Genomic DNA, 22,353 nt, shown 5'->3' on the forward strand with positions numbered 1-22,353 from the left:
ACAGGCATATGACACTGTCCCAGCCACATTTCTCACGAGTACATCCCGAAGTGAGATTTCTTCCTATGGCATGGCAAATTCAAATCTCCCTGCACCCCTGACGCTGCTGGGCTCTGAGGTCTGAAATGCAGCACAAGAAGCAAAGGTCTCCTTCCCAGGCACTTGCCAAGCCCCGCATAGCTTCTTAACTGCCTTTCGCATGCTATTATTTAATTTAAAATTTAATTCTAGCTGCAGGCTGGCTTTTTCTCCTCTTGCCTTTTGTAAATACCGTGCTAAAACTCTAACTCGGAACGTCATTAATTGCACATGCATCCTGCTGGACTCAGCATCCAGGCTTTGGTGACATCTGCATCGAGCCACAGCGCAGCCCAGGTAGCACAAGCAGCAGCTCAGCCCAACCACCTTCCCCAAGGGATTTCCAGCCGGCACATGGGATGCCCATAGCCAGGAGTGATGCCGGCACAGCTAGCACCTGTAGGAGAGCCATCCCTGTGGCACCTCTGGCTGGAAAACATCTGCTCCCCTCCTCCGTGCTGCTGCAGATCTCAAACCGCTGCAGCCGACACTTGCACCAGCCTTGTAAGTGTAGGCACTGCCAGGGCCATGCTTTAAATAAGCATTTTCAATATTCAAGTCTTTTCATTAGGTAACTCATGATTTTAAAACTTGTTTATCCCAACACAACATTTACTTGTTTTTTGTTTCAAATGGCATTTTTTCAGTTTGTTCTAAGAGTTTAAAACATCACCGATTTTAGGTGCTTTTGCTGTAATTATTTCTGGTGCTGGCTGTAAGCACCACTTGTTTTCATTTGCATTGGAATTTGTTTGCACTTCTTTAAAGAGCTTAATTACAGCACATTATTGTTCTGGAGTTTGTTTTTATTTTTGCATTTTGCATTTTATTCTGTTATCTGATTTTTCCCTCCCAACACTTACTGTTCTTTTTCTACTTCATTATCCCTGCTAATTTACAGTCAGTCTGCGTAGCTGAGGGTGGCGCAGAGGAGGAACAATCCTGGGGAACTGCAGAGGGATCGTGCAAAACAGCGAGCTCTGAAATTGCAGATGAACGTCGATCTGAATGTGGTGTGATATACATGAGGGAGAACAGCCCCAAACTCACAAGCGAGACCCAGCTCTACCCATCCAGCCTCGGGGTTTGCCCCCCGCCAGGCTCCCCATCCTTTTGCCCAGCTCCATGCCCTCGTTGTGTGGGTGTCCTCGGGGGGGGGGAGATGGAGGATGCTGCGGCCAGGCATGCCAGGGAGCGCAGAGGGCTGCATGCGCCGCTGTCAGAGACACCAGCCCGTGCTGTCCCCATTGGGGTGCGGGGGCAATCCCGCATCCTCAGGGAGGAGGCACCAGCCCCGCACCGGGATTCAGAGCTGCGAATGCTCGCGCCAAGGCGTGGGGCAGGGTCCCACTCAGCAATGGGGCACCAAACCTCTTCTGCCCCATGCAGCGTAAAGGCTGGGTTTCCCAGGCATGGGCTCCACTGATGGCTGGATGTGGCCCCATGGACCAGTGGCCCAGGGCTCGCACGGCCTCTCCTGCGAGGCAGATGGGACCCGGACCCGCAGCGCTCCTCTCCAGGGAGCCCAGGGACGCTGAGGCTCTTATGGAGGGGCATGGGGATGGGACACAAGGCAGCAAGAGGCAGCAGGAGAAATTTCCATGAGATATTGGGGAAAATACTTTCATCATGAGGGTGGTGAAGCAGCAACCCTTGCAATTAATGTAATCCCAGACCTGGGCTGGCCCCGATAGGAAAGCAGCTCTTACCAGTGAGCCCAGCACAGCCTGGAAACCTGCAGAGAGCAAATTGTTGCTGACGCACACTGTGAACGAAGAGCCTGGAGCACGGGCTTGGGACCGTGGTCTCCACTGGCAACCCCGCACATTGGTGAATGCACGGGCTGCAGCAGCGCAGGAACCGCCCGGAGCTGGGAGAAGCATCACGCGTTTGCCACATTCATGCTCTTCCCTCGGGGTCCACAGCCGGTGGAGTACAGGGCTGGAAAGACCCTTGGCCTGAGCCAACAGGTTCCATCTTATGATCTGATAATAAGAAGTGGAGGAGTTCACAGGAACCTCCGTAAACCTTGTCCCCATCCTCAAGTGCCGTGTTGAGTCACTGCTCCCTGGCACGGTGGCAGCTGTGGGGTACAGGCAGGTACCAGCAGCAGCAATGCCTCTCCCACCGATGTGCCTCTCCCCCGTATCTATCGGGGTGGCAGAGCCCAGCGGGGGTTCTCAGGGCATCACCCTCGAAAGGGCAAGAGCTGCAGTCGCAGCACCAGAGGCCCAGAGAGCCGGCAGTGCAGGCGCTGCGGTGGCTGCCCTGCAGCTCCAAAGGGGTCACACATGTGCTTGTCCCCACGGCAGCTGCAGGATGGAGTTGGATGCTGTGGGCTGATGGAAAAACTCCTCTAGGACCTGACCCTGCGCTGCCTCGAGCAATCCCCAAGAGATGATGGATATTGTCCCAAGAGATGATGGATATTGTCCCCAGGAGATGATGGATATTCTCCCCTGTCTGCCTTAGGAAGCATTTAGCAATTCCCACGATAAGACCTGAAGTGCTTTAATGCTGCAGGTTCCCAACCCATTTGGCCTCCATCCAACCTCGCAGCAACACACCAGCAGAAGGCAGAGCCTCGGTGGGTGCCCCCAGCTCCCTGCGAAGGACTGGGACGGGGAGGGTGTACTGGCCCAGGTGCCCACACACACATGTGCTCCCTCTCCTCTGTGGAGGTGATATGTGGTGGTTCCGGGACTTTTAACAATTCAATATTCTGCAAAGCTGAAAGTATCATTAATTTACATGATGCTTGAAATTTCTTATAGCCAGTACAGATACAATCATGCAGTAATCAGGCTTTTAAGCCTCATATCCCAGTAAGTGCTGAGGTTGTTATCTCCTAATTACTTTAGCAAATTTTAATTAGTCCAGAAGTATTATCTAATACCCCTTTGCAGGGAAAGCCGTGCCTCCAGGGACAGACCTGGGACAGTAAGGGTAGAGGGCAACTGCTCAGTCTTGCTGCAGACCTTGTGCAGCTGAAAGGGGACTTTCCCCGGGGGTAAGCCCTGCCTCAGCAGCGATGGCCCTGCAACAGCCCTCCCCGTCTGTCTGTCCATACTGCCCTCCAGGGAAAGAGGGAAGGAGCACAGAAAATGCAATTCAAGGCTGTGGACAGAGAGCTTGGCAGTTCACAGGCTCCTTGGTGGTATTCACTCTCTGTAGGATTTGCATCAAGAGCTGAATAATTAACCACGGAGACGGCTTGTTTTGCTCCCGTCTTTATGAGAACAGAAACCCCAGACTGTGGTACAGTTCTCCAGACGCATCACTCACACTCCGCAAGTTAACGGCCGCAGCCTCGTGAGAAGATTTCCATGTATAAATTATGAGAGCAGTGACAACGATCCCAACGACCGCTCACGCCTGGACCCAGCTCTCACGGTCCCCACTGGGCAAGAGGAGGAGGAGGAAGAATGAGCCCAAGTAAGTCTAGAAACTTTGCAGTGCACCCTGAATCACTGGGAGCCTCAATGAGCTCAGCAATGAGCTCACTCCATGTCAGTGCCTTGATGCTTATTAGTTGTCTTATTTTAGGCATCTTGATAGGAAAATTTTGGCATATGAAAACATACTTTGGGGGCAAATCCTGTATGAAAAACCGACGTACCGATGTCGGTTGGACATTTCCAAAATAAGTATCTGTATTTTGTTGCAGTTCATCCAGCCTTCCGCTTCCCTTTCTGCAACGTCGGGTCCTGTGGGCAGCGAGACCTGCCAACACACCCCACACATCCCCGAAGCAGCGGCACAGGTCTCTGCCCGCTGGGCAGTTGTGTGGAGAACCTGGTGCCGTCTCCCCCGTTGCTAGGAATGGAGAGAAAGGAAGCCCACGCAGACTTCAGATAAGCCATAAAAGTACAAGGAGGGTCATGAGGGGGGAGCTTTACACTGAAGTGTGGAGCAACACCGGCACTGGCAGAAGAAAGGACTGCAGGTTTAGGAGCGAAACCGTGGAAACTGAGTGTCCTTGAGTGAAGGACTGGCAATGGTCAAAAATAAAATAGAGTGTCACTTAATAGAGGTGCAGAGAAAGGAACCAAATCAGTGATATGTGTGCATCTGCAGCGCTGCCATCAGGCTAAGAAACAAGATGAGAGCTGCAATGTCTGGCCTTAATTGAAAGCACTGGTGTAATAAGTCTCCTAGAAACTCGACAAAAGAAAAACGGCCATGAGGACACCAGTACCAAGAAATCTACAGAAAGAGGAAGGACCCCATGCTGGCAGCGTAGCACGTCTAGGAGATCTTCAGGTTAAATTGAGTTAGCAAATTAAATTCCTCAACAAATAATGAAATACGCATAGGCTGATATTCAAACCTGAGGAGTTTAGTGCTAAATCTGCAGTAGCAGCTGCCCAGCCAGGGCAGGGCGGGGGGGGGGGGACACCAGGCAGACCTCACATGGCGACAAGGCTGTAGGCACACTCGGTGTCTCAAGGAGCAGGTCTTCAGAAGCTCAAATCTGGAAATACAATCTGGATTTGGCCACCAGGAGCTGCTGGAGGGAAGAGCAAACCTAGCAGCAACCATGAGGAGCTGGATTCTCCATCCTGGGAGAAGGAAATCCTCATCAGCAGTCTGGAGACTACACAAGGATGTGGTGCTGGAAGACTGTGGCCAAGGCATACCTCCAACCCAGATGGCCAAAGGAAGGACAGAGGGGAGTTAGTCTGGCTAAACAGAGGGGTGGGATGGACAAAGATGCTGCAGGCACCTGCAAGAGAAGAAAATAGATGCAAACTCTGGTGGGCAAATGTGAGGCAAGCTGAAAGCCACTTGGACAAGCAGTTAACACAGGGCATTCAAACCAGCCTTAGACCCTTCTTCAAACAGATCTAGAGCAGGGAGCACAGCAGAAACTCACAGGACCAAGGGGTGGTCCTGGCCAAATGGGGCCCTTGGAGCGGATTGGACCTTTGAAGAGAAGATGGGTGAATTATTTGCATTTATCACTGATAGATCATTGCTTCCCCAGGAGAAACCAGGAGAGTCCCCTGGCAGACCCTCCTTGGGCAGTGGGCTGCCTCCCACCATCACGGAGCACACCCCAGCAGAAGCAGCTTCTCCAGCTCATCCACCAGTCTGTGCCTGGCATGGAAAGGCTTGTTCTTATTCTCTCTTCTCTTCAAAAGCACATCCACCAGCATCCTGGTGGACCTCACTGACTTTAGGAGGCCCTCGGGCAGCATCTTCATCATGGGTCTTTGTCACAACCTCATCTTGAGGGTCTTCATCACACCCCATGAGCATGGCACCATGATGTGAGATATGCTCCCAGCTCCAGCGGCTGGACCAAAACACAGGAGAAAAGCCCCGGGAGACCACTGCCTGAATTCAACAGGTCCTCTCCTTCCATCACATTCACCGCTTACATCCAAATGAAGGGGAAGGCTCCCCTGAACCCAGCATGCTAACTGCATCAAATTTCAGTGTTGAGTTCCACCCAACACTGTCCAACTCATTCATGAGCCTCCATCACTTGTGCTCCTGCCATTTTGCCTGGATATATGTTTTATTTTGTCATCTGCAATACAGTTCTGTCACATCTGCTTTCTACTTAATGCCATTCCACTACCAGCAGTATTTTCTTGGTAAAAGGCAGGAACTGTATTTCATGAATTTAAACTGCCTGATAACATCATTTTGACCTTTTCTGCTGCTGTTTTTCAAAACTCATGTTTAACCTGCTCTTTGAGGAAAGACATTGCTGCAGACGCCAGGAGAAGCACACCCATCCTGCCTTGCCATTGTAGAGGAGGTGAACATCACAAACCAACAATTCAATCAAAAACATCTGCAGCATCTTTCAGCTGGAAGCTGTTTGGTGGTAGCCTCTGCAGAAGTGTATTTTTCATAACAAAAAAGCAACTGTCATTGCATCGCCACAAGAAAGCACACTTTTAATAATTTACTCATTAATTCTTAATCTTTTTAAATTCTTTTGGTACATAGTTCCTCCCAGAGAAGAGAAAAGAGCAAACCCATCATAGATCAATTACACAGATGGGAGGCTGGGTCAATCAGGCTGATGAAATGCCCAGTTTGTCATCCCAAAGTCTGCATGGGCTTCTAGAAAGAGCCAGATGCTGCCAGCTCTGCTCAGAGACCATCCCATTTTCAAAGCCACTCTCATACATTGATTTCAGACCCAATACTGTTATGGCTCCTTGTGTTTTAATGCTTCTTGCATGAAATGGTTCCTATGAATTTTCTCTATTTCACATCATTACAGGAAGGGGAGGAAACTTTACCTGGGCAGAAGCATCACTTGAAGTTTGGCCATTTCTTTGGAGTGGTACCGGTAACAAAGTTGTCTCTGGCGTATGTTTTCATTTGTATTATTCAACCTTCAAGTAAACCTCCCCAGATTTACACCAAATGAGAAGCGAACACCCCGCATTCAAATTCTTCTGAAGTTGGGCATTTCCCCCATTCTCTTTCTGCCGATCTTGCAATTCCTGCCAGGACGACAAAATTTAAGCCAGAATCCTGCTTACCAAAAATTACGACTGACGACTCATGCTAATTTGGACTGTAGACTCTGCGTAAATACCAAGAGGATGCAGAAGAGGGAGCTCACACATTTGCAAATCAGAAGTAATTGCAGCAAGCCAGCAGAGCTGTCCTGGCCCAACACGTCTGCTGTGTCCGACCAGTTCCGACCCTCCCTGGGAATTCCTCCCCAAACCCTGGGCTATTCCCACCTGCCCCTTGCTGGGATGGGGCCGAGACAGCTCGGAGCAGCTGGATCTCACCAGCACCTCTGGCTCTGCAGACCCAACCTTCTTCTGGTCAGCACTAACGCTCTTTGTCTGAAACGAACTTCCAAACCACTGGAGATGCTTCCCCTGTTGGCTATGGTTACGGTCACCTCCGAAGACTAAAGCAAGTGATGACAGTGATCCATGCAGCCTGTGGCCTTCTTCCCACACACCATGTGCGGGCTGGGGTTGGGGTTGACACCAGGTGCAGCAGAGCCCGTCACAGTGGGGACACCGATGGGTGCTGGCCAGGAGAGCACTGACACAGCGAGCACCTCCATGGCCAACGTCATCTCTGGAACAGCAGCCAGAGTTCGGGCATGGGCAGCCAGGATGGGACCGTGGGGTGGCATGGATATGGGAGCTTTGCAGGGGACATCCCGGCGTGGCAGAGCCAGGACTGCAGCTGTGCCAGCGCCGGGTGCTCAGCAGCTGTATGTGACCCTGTGCACAGCCCTGTGCGGGCTGGCTGCATTGCTGCCATGCACTGCTTTAGTACAAGTGATGCTTTTCCCCCTCCTCTGAGATTCAGGTTTCCAAGTTTGTCTGTGTGATCATATCGCCCCTGAGACCATGGAAATCCTCCCGCCACCCTGAAATGCAGCAAAGGACCAGGAGGGTGGGAGGAGATGGGAAGGACCGTGACATGACTTAGCAGGAAAGTCACCTCTGCTTTACGGCCACCATGCATATCTCAAAGTCTGAAATGCAGCCTTACTCAAATTGCTTGGGTTTGAGGTAGGGAAAGGAAAGAGAAATAAGTCACTGGCTTGTTTTGGCAAAAGTGCTGGTCCCCAAGATCAATGAGAAAGGGCCTCACTGGTGGTTTGTGGCTCTTTATTTCTCTCAATCTTGGTTTTTAGTGTGTGTTTACATTTGGTGCATGGGGGAGGACAGCCGGCAAAAGCACTCTGGCTGAGGTTAATAATTCAGCATCCTGGTAGGGGAGTTCATCCCAGCGCTGCTTCTGACAGTGACCTTCAGCAACCTGGATGCAGAAGATAAGAAGCTGGCCCAACACATCCTGAAGCAGAGGCAATAATGAAATGATGGCTCACATGCTCTGCGGGAGCATCATTTCTCCAACCCTCTGCCCACGGCAAACGCACATTCGGGGAGCTCTCACCATCTCCTTCCCCTTCCTCTGCCCGGCTCCTGCCAGACAAACCCCAAAGATTCAAAAGCCCGAAGCCCCCCACGTTGGCCACGGACGCTCCGCAGGCAGAGACACCAGGCGAGAGGGGATGGTGCGATGAGGTGCTGTGTTGGTGCTGAGCGTTGGAGGAAGCGTCCTGCGATTTATCACACAGATGGAGACAGCTGACCCCAGTGGGAGTTTTTCAGCCGTGGGAGCAGCGAGGGGGGGCACATGCGAGGACGGACACGTGCAATGCTTAAAGATGGAGCTGGGAAATTGCTAAAGGTGTTCTGTGAGACAGCGACAGCGGGCGCAGGGCACCGTCTCCCTGGCTGCAATCAAAGCAGTCTGCTCTGTCCTCCAAGTTTATTAAATCACACCCACTGCCAAAGGAAATATCTTTCATTACTCTGCAGTTTATTACTTTGATTTGTTGGGGTTTTTTTACTCTTCAGTTGTGGTTTATATTTCTATTCTGGTACAAGCTCTGCTTTTAAAGCCTGATAAAATATCAATGTATGCACTAGCCCAGAATGTTAACTGACCCTTCAGCTGACAAAACAGCTCCCTCATTAAGCATCATACCTCATTAAAAAAAAAAATTTTTATATATATATAAAAATATATATATGCATATATGCACCTTGATATTATCATCACCAAGCAGCCTCCCGCAGCAGCATGACAAGCTGCAGTTCTCCTGTGTTTTGCACTGAGCCGCCCACATTTGAGCAGCACCCAACAAACGCCTCCTCTGGGTCAGGGTCATTGGCAGGGGTGCCCCAGAAAGCCAAAGGACTGCGGGATCCCTGTGTCCCTGCAGACAAGCACAGGCATGTGCTGCACTTTGGCCACATCCAAAGCAGCCAAGGAAACTGTGACGCTGAGCAAGCCACAGCTTTGGCTTGGAAAGCTGAGCAAAGGTGCCAGGGTCCTGCCCTGCAAATTCAAACAGTTTATTTCTTCAAAATAAACCTGCAAAGCAATGCCGAGATTGGGTTTTGCCTCTAGCAAAAGTCATGCTTCGTTGCCCATCTGCACAGGTAATGAATGCGGGGCTTTCTCCCCCTCTTACACACACACGGGCACCTTCAGGAGACATCTCCCGAGGGCAGCTCCCCATCTTGAAATCAAGCAACCACTCAGACCTACAAATGCTTATGCATTTGGAAACTTTGCCCTTGGAAACTGAGGTGTCACGGTCAGTCTGAAGGCTGGCAAGTTAACTTTCCATGGTATGAGGGCTGCGAGTGGCAGGGAGGGAATGAGGCGTTTTCTTAGTCAGCTGAAGCAAGTGCAGTGCAGAATAATTGAGCTTCCTGATGGGAGAATTAATTCAAAAATTTATCTGAAAAGCACTGACCTTGAGAAAGTTGGATGAAGAGATAAAGTTGATCAAGTGCACCCTGAAACTGAAGTAATTAATGGTATTGTCACTAGCATGTATCTGGGGTGGCACAAGCATCATTTAGTCTGTGCTGTAGAGCATCTAGGTTGACTGAGGGATCCATCCAGGGCCATACAACAACCATCGGCTCTCCCGGGGCCGCTGCTCGTGCCAGTCAGGCTCTTTCCTGCCAGGCAGAAGCCGTGCCGTCTTGCTCCACTCAGACCACAGCAATAGTAATAGCTCTGGCCCCGGACACCTCTGGGGTGATTAACGGCTGCTCGCACATTGCTGCGGCAGTGCTCGCTGCCAGGAGACGCGAGTCTCCATCCCTGCAGCCTGAGAGCCGGGGCTTTCTTCTCAGAAGCGTGGGGAAGAGGTACAAGGACAAAAAGCCCCGATCCTGTTTCCAGAAGGGGTTTGGTCACTTGGCCTCTGATGCTGCAGTTTCTGTGAACTTAAGGAAAAAAATCAGGAGTTTTGGTATGGCTCTGAAATGTTGGGGTACCCGTCCCTGGTGTGGCAGGTGAGACAGCGCAGGAGGAGGGAGCACCAGCTCCCGCAGACCGAGGGCACATGGATCGCTCCCCCCCACTGCTGCTGGGGAGCTCCTTCCCCAAAAAAACCCAAATCTCAGCACATCTGAGCACAGCAGCTTGTTGGCTGTCATCGGAAAGGCTTAAGGAAGGGATTAAGAAGGAAGGCTTTTAAACACAAGCTGTTCACTGTGCCTTTGCTGATGGGCAATCGCTCAGCAGGAACGTCACAGGGAGCAAAAGCTCCCAGCAGGGCTCAGAGATGGGTCAGGCCACCCCCCCACCTTAGACACCCTTATTCTCTGGTAAAAGTTATGATTTGGTTGTTAAAAACAGGCTTGTTGGGATAATTCACAAAGACCAGCACATTAGCCTGATAAATCTTCTTAAGGAAAGCACAGGAGTGAAGGAGAAGGACTAATTGCTCTGGGGAATAAAGTCTCTAGTTAATCTCCCAAGGAGAAAATAATTAGGGCATTAAGGCATGGGAGGGAGCCAAGGCTTCCTGAGCAGCCCGTGGATCGCTGCTGGCCCCAGGGCTTCGGGCACCAGCTCCACATCCACGCAGTTAGGAAAGCGTGGGGAGAAAATGCCCACAGACTGGTGGCAGCCCAGCACAGTGGGAGAGGCAGGACCTCCTGAGGTTCCCCTGGATGTGGCCCTGGATCCACCTGGAAATGGGAATTGCAGCTCTGGGGAGTCACCTTGAAACACAGTTCACGACTCCTCTGCTGGGAGGATGGAGACCTGCAGGATAAAGACCGGGAGCTGAGAAGCAGATGGATAAGGCAAGCGCTGCTATCGTGGCTATCAGGACAGTGCAAAATGAGATTCAGAAAAACTCATTTCATCATCAAACTTCAACTGCCATTTCCTGCAGCCCTACCGCCATCCTCCCACCTGCTGCCGGTGCAGCCTGCTGCGACCACCCTCAATAATCTCTGCCCCCTTAGCACCCGGCCACACTTGGGTCCTGCCGTGAGGGGTGGTCTCCTGGGGGCCCTGGTACCAGCAGTGCAGCCCCGCGGCAGGGCAGCCTGAGACGGGTCTTCTGCGAAGAGGAGGAAAAGGTGACACTGTCAAATATGAGAAGGGGAACACAGAGGATGATGAGATGCCCTTTATCAAGGAATATCTTTCAGAGAAGGTCGCATAAAGCAGTTTGAGCACTACTCGCCTGGATTTGACAGGCGTAAGTAAAGGTGTTCCCCAGCCACAATGTTGGAATCACTGCTTACCTTCCAGCAGACCACAAAGCAGCATTCAAAATCCAAATTAGTGCAATTTCAAATGGTTTGAGGTTAAGTCTGGGCCAACTCATGACCAGTTTCAGCAAGAAGGCAAGTGCTCTTTCACATAAATAATAATAAATGTGTTTTTTCATAAAACACCCCCGAGCTCTTCCCTACAGCTGTGTCACTGCCAGGGCACCTCTGAAGGAACAGCCTGCGAGGGGTAAACTTTTACTCCTTAAGCAGAGAAAAACATCTTTTATTCAAAGCAACAGAAGCAGCTGGCCACTGGGCCAGTCCTTGCTGCTGGTTCGTGCTTCGGGCAACAACACTCCAGCCAAGGAGCAATTGTCATCCCTGGGTGATTCCTGCCCAGCTGCACTGCCTGTGACTGCTACATAAATTTCTCGTTTCTCCTCTGGCTTAATCCCTGCTCTCACTAAAGCTGGATGGATCAAAGAGACGTTCTAGTCTCTGATCTGCTAAATCCTCATGCTGAACAGCCACACGCTGTCCTCGCAGCCCCCACTGCCCAGAGTGCCTGTGCTGTCCGGCTCTACTGAGCTCCAGGGCCATTCGCAGAGGAAACGCCATGGGCTGCTCTCCGGGCAGCATCCCCTTCCTGGTGGAGGAGTGGCTGGTGAGGTGGTGGGAGCAGCTGGAAAGGTGGTGGGAGCAGCTGGGGAGGCGGTCAGAGCGGCTGGGGACGTGGCCGGAGCAGCTGGTGAGGCAGGCGCAGTGCAAGACCTCCCATACTCCCACTGCTCACTGCAGCCACCTCTCCCGTCCTGGCTGTCAAGCCGCCACCTCGCAGAGCTGTTCCTGTGCCCTGGTGCCCATCCACAGCTGGCATGAGGAGGCTCTGCCCACCTCACCCCATCCCAGCCCTCGCAGCTGTGGGGCCCCTGGCTGGAGGGTGGAGAAGGGGGAAAGGACTTCAGGAGTGGCCCATGGGTCAGCATCTTGGCAGACAGCTCTGAAGGAGGCACGCAGGATGAGACATCGGTCCCTGGGATGGCAGGAACAAGGTTTGACAATTCCAAAATAACCTTTGCTGAGGAGAACTGCAAAGTTCGCAGACACACCGAATGGCTGAAGCTGGCAGGGACCTCTGGGGTCCATCTAGGCCAACCCCCTGCTCAGGCTGGGCCACCCAGAGCCAGTTGCCCAGGACCACATCCCAACAGTGTTTGAATATCCCCAAGGATGGAGACACCACGACCTCCCTGGGCAACCCACGCTGTCAACCCAGTGGGCAACCAAAGTTGACCAAAGTTGTCATCAAAAGTATCAAGGTGTCAATATAGTACTCTTTCATCTTCCACGGCTCAGAGACCTGCGGGCGAGCACTTGGTACTGCACACCCAGACTTGCACTGGTGCTACAGTGACTTCCGTAGCAGTGGGAGAAATGTCTGCTGGGGAAGAAAAAATATATCAAAAGCTACCGTGACTGGTTCCCATGAATAGCAGTATAATCATCGAGAAGTCAGACTACCTTCAGCTTCACACCTGCTGAGTCATGACAAATCTCAATGTCTTCTCTGAGGATCTATAGCTCCATCTATTTCATGGCTTACAATTACTTACTGAGAAAGAAAGAAGCACTATATTTTAGGGCTCTCTAAGCAGAACATAATCCTGTGTATAACTATGAGATAGAAGCCAAGTTACACACTGGAAAGAGTCTGAACATCTGAGCCTTCTTTACAACAGAATAAGTTAATTTCCCTCACGTTTATATTTGGTGCTCATCCATGGCACTCTCTCTCCTCTGTGCTACCCCTGACTTCAGACATTGAGTCTGCCTGAGGCCTCCTTGCAGACAAACATTAAGGAAGAATGATAAATACGCAATACAGTGTTTCTGCAGCATTTGGTACCTGGGTACAAGGTAAATGCAAATAACTTTTGAGCAAAGCTTTATTTATGAATATGAAATTGGATTATCAGGTTATTGGCATAAACAGCAGCAGCGCTTCTTTTTTAAGATCTTCAAGAAATTTCCAGGGAGATGCAATTTCTTCCTCTAAAGATCTCCAGACAGTCCCTAATTTCCTAAACCCTCCAGATGAATGTCTCTTTGCCTGCATGTGTTCACTTTGACGTGAACCGTCCAGCAGACAACCAGATAATGATCATGGAGCTGCAGCACCTCAGGCAACGCTCTGCAGGCTCCCTTTTTCTGGTTAAGAGCCACGGTGAGTTTGCCTGAAGCACATCAATAGGAAATGGAATGGATTTTGCTTCGAGGGCATGCTGAAATGAGGTCTCACTAAGCAGACAAATTGCAAGTGAATTGCAGCTGGTGGACCACAACAACTCCTGGTGAGAGTCAAGTGCTGAAATGCTAAGGGCTGAGAGTAGACCACAGCTCAGCTACTGGTTCTACGTGATGACCCCTTCCAGAGGACACCTGCACCATGCTGCAATGTTTAAAGTGAGATCAGAGTTTATCCATCCAGAGACCTCTGGGCTCCCCCCAGCCCTGCCCGTTGCACAGGTGAAGTCTGTAAGACACGTTCCTCAGCTGGCCCGGCCCAAGACCACCCCAGGGCATCGCCCTCTCAAGGTCCAGCTGTCTGGGCTTGGCTCAGCTGAGGCTTGCAGGCTTGGCAGCAGGCAGCTGCCTCTGAGAGCCATCCCCCTCCCAACCCACACCTGAAAACCTGTGAAAGCACATCCACCCACTCTCCATCTTCTCTGTGATCAGTGCTCCTATGCTTCCAAACCCCACCAGTGCTGACGGATGGTGCAGCTTGCGAAACTGGAAAGAGGGGCAGATCTCTTAGTAGTACCAAGCCAGACCCAAGACCTCTCTGACACGCTGTCACCTCCAACACCAGTGCTGAGGCTGCATCTGGTCCTGGTGCTGGTAATCCAGGTGCAGGATGTTCCTGCTAACACCTGGCTTCATCTGACTGTCTTTCATGGGTGCCTCATCACTGAGAGGTGCCACGCTCAAGATGACAACTCTCCAAAGAAGGTGGCCATTGTGCTGCACGTTCAGCCAAAGCTTTGCTCTTGGGCAGCCCGCTGTTTCGGCACATGCTGCCCTTTCAGAGGTCCCCCACAGAGTCATCAGACAGCATAGAATAAGGAGATAATTGAGCGCTACGTATGTTATTTCTTCCGGTATAGAAGACAAGCACTGAGATTTTGAGAGAGTGGCAGGGAAGCAGCTGGCAAGGGCACATACCAATATCAAGTCCAGTAAACACTTGAGCAAATTCCTGCTTTCCCCACCTCCTGCTCATTTCATACTGGCTTCCCCTCACATGGCCTCTAAAATCTGTCCCTTTACACTTGATGCCTGTGAGCTGCAGCAGCAACAGCCTGGAACATAAGCCATGTGCACTGAAACACAAAAGTGTTAAGCATCTCTAAGCAAGGGGCTCTTGTTTACTTGACATGACAAGATGTTTTCTCAACCTGCTCTGCCATTAGTGCCTGATGTTTGCTTTTAACGGCACCCTTCCTGATCCTGCTGCATTCATCCCACTCGGCATCCCCAGCCTTGATGTTGCGTGATCCTTTTTGTTGTCAGGATACAGCCGGCTCTCCACAAACCCATGTACGTCTTCACTGTGATTGATCTTATCCTCTCTGCTGTGCATCTTCTGGTCCAGCAGCAGCGAGATGAGCTTCAGTGCCTGCCTGCTCCAGACGTTTTCCGTTCACGGCCATGGAACTGATCATTACCTGGCAATGCGCTTTCCTCTGAGATGCAAACCCATCTTACGGCAACAGCCAGGATCAAGACAGTCATGGTTGTCAGAGCAGCATTGCTAATACACTAATTGATATTAATTGTCACACTAATACCCATTTTGGCAAACAGGCTGCCCTTCTGCAGAAGCAATGCCATCCACACGCTTACAGCCAGCACACGGCTGCGGTAAAACTGGCACACGGCAGCCCAATCACCAGCAGCGCCCAACCATCGGCGCTGCCTGTACACCGGTGTCCCTGGCACCATCTTCACTGCCCCATCCCACCCAAGGGTTTGCTCACCCTCTGCCATGCCTTCCTGCAAAGGACACCAGGCTCAAGGCTTTCAGCACCCGTGCTGCTCTCACAGCCTCAGGCCAGGGCTCTCCTCCATCCCTCCGCTCCGGTTTGGCTGCAGGGCAGCTCCTCACTTGAGCATCATCCCAGCTGATCTCCACCAGCTGATCTCCCCCACACCAAACCCCCACTGCCTGTGGTGTGAAGACAAAAGAAATCCACCACAGTACCTCAAGCATCTTAGCTAGAGAGAAAGGTTCTCCTCTGAAAGTTTCTTCTGGATGCTTTCATGTAAAGCCAGGGGAATACATTAGTGTGGCCTGGGAAAGCCCTTCCCAGAGGACAGCCCAGAGCCATCACCAAGTGTGAAGGCTGTAAGGAGGTTTCCACACATGTGTCCTTGAAAGACCTCTCTAATACAAAGTCTGCAGCCTCAGCTGGACTACAGTTTTGTATAAATAATATATAAACATGTTTTGCTGATTGCTCAGTTGCTGTTGCCCTACTTAACTGTGTCTTTGTGCCTGGGCTGCAAATCATCTGAAGAATGCATTGCGCCTTCTCTCCACAGGACTTCAGTACATTGTGGAGTGAGTGCCACTGCAAATTCACTTTTTAATCTCCTAGGTTTCAAAATCTAAAATACTAATGAGTAGAGGAAGGACTTGGAGTCTCTCTGAGGTCAAGATACTGGACTTGAGGCAAAGAGAAAATTGCCTAGGATGGGAGAATAAATGGTTTGCCACACAACCACAAGAACTCTGGCTGTCTCCACCTGCTCAGGGCTGTATGTGAGCCCTTTGGAGATGGACTGGAGCTGACTGGGTTTGAGCCTTTAGCTATACTTTAGGCTTGGACTATTTGAACAAGCCTCAAAGTTTAAGCTAAGTTCACGCAATTACCATTAACTTCACCACATCTTCAGTGCTTAATGACAATCTGTAACTTCCCAACTAACCATGTCACGCAGACCTGCGAGAGCCACAGGGACAGTCACACATTTACCCTGGAAAACAGGGAGGAAAGTGCTTCAGCAGCAGCAGAAGAGGACATGGGACCTGACGTCCAAGGACAATGAGCAATGGTGCAGAGGATTCCCCAGTCGGTTTGGAGGTCCTTACTGGTTTCCCTGTGAAAGCTGGTGTAATAAGTAAACTGGGATTCCCCCAGTTAGCTGGCTAATCAAAAGTCAGTACTGGACTCAGAGAAGCATTTCTCTACACTTTGCCACCCACAGGTGATTTTACTGCTCTGGGCATGGGAGGCTCACCCCGGATGGGTGGGGAAAGGGGGATGTTGTGGGGGCAAGAGCCAGAACACAGGACAGGGCAAGGTGATGCCCTGAATTGAGTCTTTAGTACGGAGAAAGTTTGTGCCGTGGGACTAGTTGGAGCGTTGCAGATAGACTTTTGAAACATGGGAACCTGCTGCCCTAAAAGTGGGTCCCTCTCTCATTGTCCCCCTTGGGAGAACTGAGAGGTTTCTACTCTCTCTCAATGAAAAAGACCAAGCCCAAAATAGAAGCCCTCTGCACTGCTATAAGATGTTTCTTTCTGTCTGAAGGAACTGAATCACCTGAGCTTTTGGTTCCTGGCCAGCATGGGGGCCAGACTTTGGAGCAAGCTCCCTTGGAGTGGGTTTTGGGTATGATAAGAAAAACAATGGACAGATGCTCCCTCCTAAGAGGTGCCAGGGAATGATTCCCCTGACCAAAACCAGATGCTAAGCACTTGGTAATAATCCATCTCAGCCCACCCTTCACCCTACCCAACCCAGCAGACATCAGACAGTTACATTCTGATGGCAGAGGTCTACACAGACTCTTTCTCAGGTCCTCTACAGCAGACATCATAACTGGAGAACTAAGCCACAACCACGAGCATTGGCAACTCACACCCTGGCCCTCACTGGATGCGTGTTCGGAGCACACACCTAGAGGTATCCTGCCTGGAATCCTAAATCACGCATTAGATGGATCACAGGCTTCTTTGATGGGACACTTAGACTGGAATAGCCACAGGATGAATTAAGTTATATACAGGACAGTGGCTCAGGGTGGCTTTCCCCACCTGTGTCCTTACTTACAATGCAAAGTTCTTTAAAGGTCTCCTCAGGATGTTGTGGAAGATGGGCAGTTCATTTGCCTAAAATGCCACTGCAGTCATCCTAGCTCCAAGAGCAACTTACATCAACTGTCTCAAGCTCCTGAGACCCCCAAACAAGCTTCACCCTACAGCTATCTCCAGGTGCTGGGGCATTGACACTGCCACCCCTGTACACACACAGCACTGAAACTCAGGCACCTGCAATGTCACCTGAGCCAGCTCTACCTGGCAGGTGTTCACAGTCTTCCTGCACACCCGTGGGGACGGTCTCTCTTCGCCACCCCCATGGTGGTACAGATGGCTGTAGACATTCTGTGCCATTTTGGGGAGGAGGAGAAGTTTTCTTGTGCCACTGACTTTGCACTGTCTCACCCCAGGACAACTGCTCCTTGCCGTGGAGTGGCATAAACCCCTGCTATCCCCCAACAAGCAGTGCGGGGAGTTCCTGGTGCTCCGTGGAATGCAGGTAGGGGAGATTCCTGGCAGCACTCATGTTCCCCATACCCCATCTCATGCCTCTGCGGAGCTGAGGGGTGTGTGTGGGAGTGCTGAGCTGTGCCAGGAACATGTTAAGCCACTGCTTCAAAAAACCTCATCATCAGGGCTATTAACAATCACTGAAAGACCTAATGAGACGTTAACAGGAGGGATGTCAAGGACATAACAGACAAAATATTTAATGGGCTACTGCTTTAAAGCACTTAAAGCCTTAACTTTGTGCTTGGTCAAGCACAATTTGCTGTTGGTAAAATCCATGTTGGCTGCTCAATTGCTTTCCTGTGCTTCACCTGTCTGGAGACAGGGCGACAAGGAAGAGTATGTACAGATAGTTCAGTGTCTACATAAACAATTAAAATACAAAATGTGTTGAGCAGACAGGGCTATAAATGTTTGGTGCCTGGGAGTGCTTAGTGTACAGATAAAGTAACTGATCACCTAACGCATGACAGACAGGTGATAGGAATGCCACTCACAGAAAGCATGAAACAATGAACAAGGATCTAATTAAGTGACAGTAAAACGGAACTGCAGTTTGAATTCATTTCTGCTGCACAGTTACACCCCAGTGTGTACTAACCATCAATACAGTATTGTTCCTACTATCTACAATACTGCTGGGATTAAGAAACTAAACTAACAAATTCAGCACTAACTGTACTGTCGGGTGAGCAAGGCTGAGTGCGAGTCTGCTCCCAGAGCGGATCCCACTGTGGCCAGAGACCGAGAAGCTGCTCACTGGAGCGTCCATAGGATCCGTGACCCTGGAGAGCCAGAGGTCCCTGAAAGCCAACAGCACCCAGATGGGAGAGGCCACCAACCTTCAGACCCCAGTGATTGTCTTCTCCCTACCACATCACACCACACCTTCATGTTTCTGTTTTATTGAGCCACGCATGACAGCACGGTAGGAAGCACAGAAATGCAGGTCTGGAAGGGACTTCAAGATGCCATCAAGGCCAAATCTGCACACTGGGAAAGGATCAAGCTGCCCAAACAGAGCATGTCCAGTAGTTATTAGTCTATTTTTAAAAGTATCAGTGAAAGCAGCTTCATAGTCCCTCATCATAACCTAATGCTGCCTAAGGTCAGAACACAAGAGCACAGTTTTCTGGTTTCTTCCTGTATCATTTCAAAGTGCTTCAGAACTTTCTCTCCAGCTGCCAGAAGAAACATACTGCTAGGTCATCATTGGTTTTCTCAGCTCAGTCTCTGAAGCTTCCTTGAGTTTCCTCCGAAAAGGCAGTATGGATTCTGCATATTTCCTTATGACAAAGGCTTGATGGTATCTCATACAGCCAGACAATGCCCAGAGGAATACTCCCTCTCTCACCAGACAATGTCTATGCTTTACCTCTGCTATTTCCTCCTCACACAATGTTCTTAAGCCGTTTCCTGCTGCGGGCCATCAGAAGAAACGCTTAGCCCTAAACAGACAGCTGCTAGCAGGATCAGGGGAAACGCCCTGGTACCACGACTCAGGGGCACTAGTGACTCTTGAAGACTTCTCACCTCCCAGTCTGGATGACATATTTTGATGGAAGAGCCCCTTTCTTCACTTCCTAGCAGCCCACCCCTATTTATATTCTCTCATAAAGCCGCAGCACCATGCTCTGCTGATGATTAATCAGGGGTTAATCAGGGATTCCTGATTAAGCCATTGTCTGAAATTCCCTTTTGCTTTGTTTTGCATCATCAGGATCAAGCTCAGTAGCTTCACACCCCCACCTTCCTCCCTTGTTTTGACACAGTCCTGTCCCACAACGATGCAGCTATTCTCCAGCTGCTGCTGCAGATGCTGAACCCAAAGATGAGACTCTTCACTGGCAGCAGGTTGATCTGAGCAGCTGCAAAACACCCACAGTATTTGCCCACCTAAAAGAGAAAAAGATTGCTATCATTTTTTTTATTCCCCTACTCTTCACAATTCCTTAGGAGTTAAAGGCAGTAGATGACTCAGTTTCATTTTTAGTGTCAAACAGATGAGTAAAGAAATGCTATTTTATTTATTCATCAGCTTATGGATACTTTGCGGATAAAAATGGCAATTTTCAAAAGAATTTAGTTAGGTATCTCCATTTCATGCTGCTTTTCCCCTGAGAGTTTGAAACGACTTTGAAGACAGTAAATATAAAAATCCTTGAGCTCTTCCTACCATCTATTCAAGACCACGACATTGCAGTGACCAGTGCAAGAGCCTGTCTAGGCACTGACTTAGACACAAAAAGATCAACATCGCAGTGACCAAAATTTAAAAAAACTCCTGTCCCACTTCAGCCCACTGAACAGGATCCTCCCAAATCCCCGCCTGGGTCACAGAGCCAAAGCCCTTTCTGAGCCGAGGTCCGCTTTGCCTCGTCCACATCCTAGTGCCAAGTACTTTCAGCCGAGGACACTTCCCGAGCTGCCCGTTTTTCACATGTATTCAGCAAACATGAATGGATTTTTCCTCCATGAACTCATGCAGTCCCTCCATGAGCCCCTGTAAACTTTCAACATCCCCACTCCCTCAGCAAGGACTTTCACCACAGTTTACTCCTGCATGAAGAACGAGCTGCTTTTTGTTTTGAGCCTGTTCCTTGTCAGTCCTCACTTCTCCTGCTGCAAAAGTCCATTGCCATCCACACAAGTTAACTCTTCATGGCTAGAAATGACTTTGCTTTCAGCCACAAAAGTTCGCCCTGCACTCAGCCTCTAATGAGGCAGATGACGACTAACAGAGAACAAAATGCCTTTTAGCATAAGGGCTCTAAAAAGCCCTTATTCTCCCTTTAATCTTCAAACAATTGATTAATAATGTGACATGCAGTAAACAGGGTACCATATGCTGTTGGTTTAATATAACCTTATTTGCATCACAATAACATTAAATTATACTGCTGCCTTTATGTAAAACTAAGTAAAGATAGATTTACTGCCTTTTCTGAGGTATCCCTGCTACGCGTAATACATCAGAGGCCACAATCGCTGAAAATTCACGTAATTTAGGTCCAATTCCAATAATACTGCTAACAGGTTCTGAAAAAGACCTTGAAGAAACACAAACACGTGTCCAGACACAGAGGCATCCACCCAGAATGTCCCCCGTTTCTGGAAGTTGAGCAGCACGGGTAGAGCTACAGACCCGTGGTCGGTGTGTGCCCTCACAGCTGGTTATTTTTGCCCCTCACAGCCTGAGACCGGGAAGAAAATCCCACCCAAACCCTGCTGTATTTAAATCTTCCTCCACCCAAAGGAACTGATTGTGGCAGGTATGCTACAAACCCAAGGTCTTTGTATCAATAAATAATGTACTTCCCCTGAGAATTCCTCTCTCTGCTGTCCAGGTAACAAACCAACACAGAGAAGGTCTTGCCCCAATTCATGTGCAGGCTGTGCAGAGCTCAGCACCTCCTGAGTTGCAGCCCAAGACGCCGGCCGACAAAGAGGCACGAGCAAAGCTGTTCCGTGGGGTGTCTGAGCCGGCGACGTACAACTGAACCGCCAAAGCACTGGTGGTCAGCCTGGGCTGTGTTGTACTCTGTCTTAACCATCCAGGCTGCCCTGCATCTGCTCTCAGAAAGGGCCCTTGCGAAATCCTCTGCTTCTCCTGCCTAAGTCACCTTGATCTGCATCTTTTAGCACACGATTTGGCTGCCACCCTGCTCCCCAGGCAGGCATCCTCCCTCCAAGCTCTGCGTGGCTGTCCGTCCCCTGATCTAATCTAATGTGCCTGGGACAAGAATCCACAGGGCTGGCAACGTTGTCCTAAAAGCGGATTCATTACCTGGTGCGCAATAGACCTATCTCACACACTCAGGAGAGAGATTGCTTTATTCTGCGCAGGGTGCTAGGTTTCCGCAAATCAAGCATGCCAGATTCATCAGGTGTGTCTCTTTTATACAGTAACGATTTTATCTGATTTATTAAAACTACTTCTACCTAACACATATTCAAACTATCTGATGCATATGCATAGGATCACATAACCACAACACATCAGATGCCTTCTCTGCATGCATGGGGGTCTCGCGTGGTCTTCGGTGGTCGTTTGAGGAGGTATCCCCTCCTCACTTTGACCGCTAAGTTGCTCTGTATCCGGTCAGTTGTTCATTTTCCTGCCAAGAGGGTTGCACCATCAGTCAGGAAGCACAGAAAGCATCAGAACTGGTGCTCCAGGTGAGGCACCACTGAACAGGAAGAATACAAAAGCTCAGAATGATCTCGGCTAACTCAACTTCATTTAAAACAGGGCTTTCTAATTTACCACAGGATTTTCTGTATCTGATATCAGCGAGGAGGTTCCCAAAGCGCTGGACCTCCAGCCGGGCTCTGCCTTTCTCTCCCCAGCACCACGACAGCCAGCCCGCGCGTACCAGCCCAGGCCTACACAGAAACCAGCGGGGAGTGGGGGCGGCACACAGCGACCGGGCCCGGTCCGGCGCCGCATCCCTGCGGGGAATGAGGCGGCGGGGGGGAGCCGGGGGGAAAGCGCCGAGGGGCCCCATGCCCCCAGACCGGGCCGGGCCGGACCGGAGCGGGCCGAGCCGAGCCGGGCCGCCTGTCCGGGCCGCGGGTCCCCGCTCCCCGGCCGGGCCTCTCCCCTCAGGGCCGTGGAAG

At 50.5% G+C, this 22,353-nt stretch overlaps 1 long non-coding RNA gene across 1 annotated transcript; it reads right to left on the bottom strand.

Moving 5' to 3' along the window:
* Positions 1-21,549: 21,549 nt before the first annotated feature.
* On the bottom strand, positions 21,550-22,350 carry LOC115353406. The gene is made up of 2 exons (XR_003927577.2): positions 22,001-22,350; positions 21,550-21,851 (listed from the first exon to the last, which is right to left on the bottom strand). It is a non-coding gene; the product is annotated as an uncharacterized LOC115353406 (long non-coding RNA).
* Between the last annotated feature and the right edge of the window lie 3 nt (positions 22,351-22,353).

The sequence above is a fragment of the Aquila chrysaetos genome, chromosome 19, assembly GCF_900496995.4.
Source record: "Aquila chrysaetos chrysaetos chromosome 19, bAquChr1.4, whole genome shotgun sequence".
Lineage (NCBI taxonomy): Eukaryota > Metazoa > Chordata > Aves > Accipitriformes > Accipitridae > Aquila > Aquila chrysaetos.